We start from the raw sequence: 5729 nt of genomic DNA on the forward strand, positions 1-5729 counted from the left end.
TCCATACTACAATAGCCCCTTGGTAAAAAGAACTCTCCCCCTCTACTTTTTGTGGTTGGGGAGACCAAGGTGAGGATAGTGGGCTTCCAAGATTTCCAATGGCACCTCAACCATTGCACTTTGAAGGTGGCAGACAATCCAAGTGGTGACTCTAGCTTTGGGAAAGTCGCTCCCTAGGAGTGTGGTATTAGTCACATACTCTAGCATGAATATGAAATAAATTTACACTTTGTAGCACTAGTACAACAAAATTCAAGTTGATGTCTCTTTAATTGTATCTTTTACTTTTATTTGTACTAGTTTGATCTTTTACATGCTTTTTACTACTTTGTCTTTACTATTGCACTATGCTAGCTAACACTACATTGAAAAGTAGTTACTGCTATATAACAGCACGACATTGTTAGCAAGCACTATGCTAGCTAACACTCTTTACTAGCATTGGTTCATCGTTGTGGTACTGCTAACCAACAATGATGCACTACTAGCCTAGAAGTGTGCTAACTAGCATTGTTGCATTATGGGTTTAACTAGCAGCAAGCATTACTACTCAACATTGTTACATTACCAATGCCAACCATCCCTGTCCAAAGGCTCCTAATACTCCTTTCTTCTAATACTCAGCCCACGTGAGTTGACACATCCTTTTATAGGAGCTTGATATTCTTTTTTAGCACCTTGATGGTACCTCGTGTTTGATGACCTTGATGGTACCCAGTATCTAATGAAAGGACCAATGCTAATCCACTACATTTCTCATGGATTACTAGCAGTAACTTTAAGACAAATTTCAACCTTGAAAGATCACTTAATTCCTTTGGCTATTGGCACACTATAGCCTCATTGTTGGCATATGTGAACACCCATCTTACGTTGCTTCCAAGCTCGGGATCTCCATGACCTCCAAGGTTCACCAATGGTAGCTAGCTTTAATCTCCCAAGCCTCCCTCTTGCTGCCAACAAGAGGTTTTTCACACCTTGCAAGAACACACCTCTTACACTCTGTACTCTCACACAAAGCATAAAGAGGCCCATGTTCTAAGAGCAAACAAGTATCTCCTCTCAACTCTCTCTCTCTTTCTAACATACACGAGGAAGAGCAAGGAGAAGACAAGAGTTCAATCAACATAAAGGAGGATTGCATCTTTGCATTACGAAAAAATGTGTATATATATCTGATCCTTATTCACACTCAGACACCCCAAACTTTCAGAACTAACTAGTTAGGGTTGATTATGGACAGCTTTTCTCATAATAATTACAACTTTTATATTAACAAGAATGTGTGGCATGTAAGATTATTGCCAAGCCTTCATGACATGCCAGATTCTAAACTAACAACAAATGATTCAAGAGCATCGATTACCAACCGGTCTTGCTGGAGGCTAGCTTGCACTCACTTAAAAATGGATCCTTACATCTCCTTGTGCCTCGCTAGGCTTGCGACGACTCTAAAGGTCATCACCTATAGCTACTAAATAATTAACTAGCCCTTTTAGTTATAACTAAGGTTTTCTAAGATAAAGAAACCTCTCCTTTACCCCAGGATGAAAAGCTCTCTCTCTCTCTCTCTCTCTCTCTCTCTCTCTCTCTCTCTCTCTCTCTATGTATATATGTATATATATGTATATATGTATATATATGTATATATGTATATATATGTATATATATATATATATATACGTCAATTACTTTTGAAACCAAAGGTTGAGTGCATGCGCCTCATAGAATGCTCTATGTGCATAGTGATAGATAGTAATACTCGCGGGAGGTCTTTACCCTGCTTTATAGCCATCAGCAAGGTCAGTGTCTAACCGAAAAACTATGCATATTTTTGTATTTTCTCTTTTTCCATCTAAACGGCCCGGACTTCAAGCCCCTGCTTGAGAGTCCCCCAATCCCCACAAAACTGGCGAGGTGACTGCGTGGTCTCGCCGTGGCTCCTGTCTGAGCTGAATAAGCGTGATTACCTGAGGCAATGCAATGTTGCCTGGAATGCATAAGCCTTCAAGGAAGTCGAGACTTGTCTGCCGAGTTGACACCAACTTGGTTGCAACATCTTTACTTCAAATCTGACTTCACATTCCTCTTTGTTAGAGCGTTGTCTTGAGCCTTGTTGCTCGCCGATGCCCCTTGAGCTCTTTGTGCAAAATCTTTATTGGACAAGAGTTGCCCACCTCACTGACTCCAGCTTGGTTTGCCCCATCTTGTGCCACTTCCAACTCTGCACCTGGTTGTCGTGGACCTTGATGCCCTGCTTCAACCTGTTCAGTACATAAGTGCATTGATTCTCTGTGACAAAGTGCCTTTGGCCCCACCTGACACCAAGTGAAACCACCGCGTAACCTTTGGCATTCAAATCTTTGCACTTCTTCGGCTTTGGTTCAACTGACTTGAGTGCTCTAGCTTGCCTTGACACCAAGACTTACTTTGCCATGCTCCAGCAAACTGTTCCGAAACATGTTCAGGCGGTCTTGACCTTTACGCCAGAATCTGCCTGTTCCTGTTCACCAAGGCGCAAAGTCCCTCCACTTAGTCCTGCTTAGGCCCCCATGACACCATGACGACCTTCACATTGGCTTCGTTTCCTGACTCTGCACCATCACCTTGAACCTTTGAGTTCTGAATGTGTCTTGCCGCACTGCGAAGAGCCAGTCTTCTTAGACGTCATCCCAACAAGCTCTGCTTGGACGGCTAGGTTCCAAGTTTTACCTGCTTGAACTTCGTCTCAGGCCGAACCTTCTCTTTTGCACCCTCTTTGCCCTTTGGCTAGATCTGAGTGCTTTCCACATCCAAGTTGCCTTCGAACTTCAGCGAGCCAGCTGCCACTCTGCCCCACCCAACTGCATGCACACTGCCACTTGCACATCCACCTGTTTCCATCTTCTGGTAACCTGGTCCAAGTCACCTTCGAACTTCAGTGAGCCAACTGCCACTCTGCCCCACCCAACTGCATGCACACTGCCACTTGCACATCTAGCTGTTTCCATCTTCTGGTGACCTGGAGAGCCAAACGACTCGGGTCCACTTGCCCAATTCCAGTTGTACAAGTTCACACCCTCACCCAGAGTGCTATGTGCCCGGCACTACGGTTCCATGTCCTGTGCTTGAGCGCTCGCAAGTAGTCACCTTTATCAAACTTGCTTTCCAAAGCCATTCAACTCATGAGCCGTACAACTCGAGTCCACTTGTTCGAGTCCAACTATACCCATTTGCTCCTTCATACAGAGTGCTATCTGCCCGGCACCACGGTCCTTAGTCTGCAATCAAGAGCTCCCAAGTAGTCCCGTTCTTCAAACCTGTTTTCCCAGGTCACACAACTCTGTGCCCCTGCAGCCCTTGCTGACCTGATTTGGCACGTTCCCGCTCAAAGAAACTTCGCCCTCCCGGGATTGCTCTAGTTCGGGCCATCATGAGCCCCAAAGCGCTTGTGGCACCTTAGAACCCAAAGGGGGAAGTCGGTGGTGAAACTGACGTGCGCCGCTTGACGGCCCGCACGGTGACCTTGTGCTCCGCTTGACGGCCCGCACGGCCACTTCCTTGGACCATTGCACGGCCTGCTTCTCTTTATTGGAGTCAAAGAACCCGAGGCTCTTGGTGCCGTCGCGGACTTACCCTCACCCAGGTTCGGTTTTATTGGGTGTTGCTTTATTCGGGCAGCGCGTGCACCACTTCGAGCTGCACCGCCACATGGGGACCCTCCTTGGTCCGGCTTGCTTCGGCTGCCCAGGGCTCTTGGTGCCGTCCCTCGGCCTTACCCTCACCCACGCGAGTCTTCGGAGTTGCGGGTGATGCGTGCACCTCGACGGGCTACACGGCCACAAGGGGGACCACTCTCGGTCCGGAAGCCCATGGCTCTTGGTGCCTCTTCTTAGAACTTACCCTCACCCAGGCGGAGACTTCGTTGTTGCCGTTGGGGTCATGGGTCTGTTGGTGCCTTCTTTGGCCTTACCCTCACCCGCATGCCCGATGTGTGCCACCAACATTACATCTTCCGGGTTGGTTACCGTACCGTAGCTCGGTGGTCTTTGTGAAGGTTGATTGCTTGGCTCTTGAAAACCTGAAAGGGATGTTGACGCCTTCTGTCTCACCCTGCTTTGGCACTGCGAAGGAGTGCGAGCTCGGCTTTGCTGCCTCGCCCGAGTTGATCCTGGGTTGATTTGAAAAAGACTTCGGCTCCTCCGGCCTAGCCCTTGTTCTGCACTGCGAAGGAGTGCGGGCTCCCGCTTGACACGTTCACCCTTTGGCTTGACCCTTTGTGATCTGAAGAGGGAATCGGTTCCTTCGGCCTATCCCTTGCTCTGCACTGTGGAGAAGTTGGGGCTTCTGCTTTGCTGCATCTGCCCAAGACGTAATCCTTGATGATCTGAAAGGGCGTCGTCTCCTCCGGCCTAGCCCGTTTGCATCGTGATGAGAGGGGAGTGGCTCCATTGCCACAAGGCACACGATGGCCTTAGCGGACGCCTTTGCCGCTTGCATGATTTTCCAAATGATTGTCTACGGCTTGCATTCTGCTTTGTCTTCCTGGGCACCACACCAACAGGACGTCCCATTCCGCAGCATCAAGTTTCTTAGCATAAGCAAACCTGATCCCATTCTCGACGCTGTCTCTGCATGCGTGGCCCCTTTGCTTGACCTTCGAGTGGCTACCAAAGCGCGGTCCCCATCTGAGGCGCTGCCGGTCCATGAAGTGCCACCCTGACCTGTTGCCAGCCTCGCCGTTTTCTTCAAAGCATCACCTTCCCTTGGTGGTAACTCTGAAAGATCCCAAAGCCCGCTACTCTTCTTTTCGGAAGTGCTGACAGCCCCACAAGGATCCAGTTGCATGCTTCTCTGCTCAGCTCATGTGCCAACATCTTTTGCTGGACTTGCACCCGGGACCTCACCTCACTTGGAACCCAACTGTCCACTGGCCTCCAGGCATGTCGGCCAACTTTCGAATTTCTTCGGACGGACCGCGCGGTTGCGATCCCGATTCCCCTCGAAAAACTGACCATTTTTCATATGTAGCACATCCCCAAATTCCATCATTCAGGCCCCCGTCTCGGGAGCTGCGTTGTTTCGGGGCGCCTCGCGCCGGCAGCTCGGGGTCCTGGCGGGTTCGGCCGACCACGCCATCCTCTGCCTTGCATCCCACTGCTCGAGATAGGTAATGGTCACCACGGGCAAATTCCTTGGTCTTGCGGCTCAAATCTCAATCGGCAACTTTTGTGCCGTTTTCAGCTCGTGGCCGTCACTTGGACTCAACATATATATATATATTTATTTATTTATTTATTTTTATTTTTTTATTTTTTTTTCCCCCACAGCAGCTAACTTAGAAGTTTTCCAATCAAAGTTGAAACCTAAGAGCTTCAAGCTTAATTAAACAAAAAAATAACAAGACAAAAATAAAGCGATTGATACACAAATGCCCTTATGGGGTGCATATGCCTTCAGCAATAGCATTATTAGGCTCCTAACCAAATGGGCCAGATAAAGATTCGTGTAACAAGATTAGGATAGACTCTAGAGATAAGCAACAATAGGCTCACGTGTGCATGCACACACTCTTTTAAGTTTGTGAAATGCAGCTAAACCTTAGAAAGCAAGGTAAGCTTGTAATCTTTTGAAATAGCCCCAACTCACTTCTCAAATCTCTCTCACACACACACACACAAGGAAAATGGAAGGCTCTTTCCTGTTCTTTCAGTTGTTGTGCATCTAAAAAACCATTACAGAGACCATGA

The sequence above is a fragment of the Cibotium barometz genome, chromosome 46, assembly GCF_041138505.1.
Source record: "Cibotium barometz isolate CiBa-2024 chromosome 46, ASM4113850v1, whole genome shotgun sequence".
NCBI lineage: Eukaryota > Viridiplantae > Streptophyta > Polypodiopsida > Cyatheales > Cibotiaceae > Cibotium > Cibotium barometz.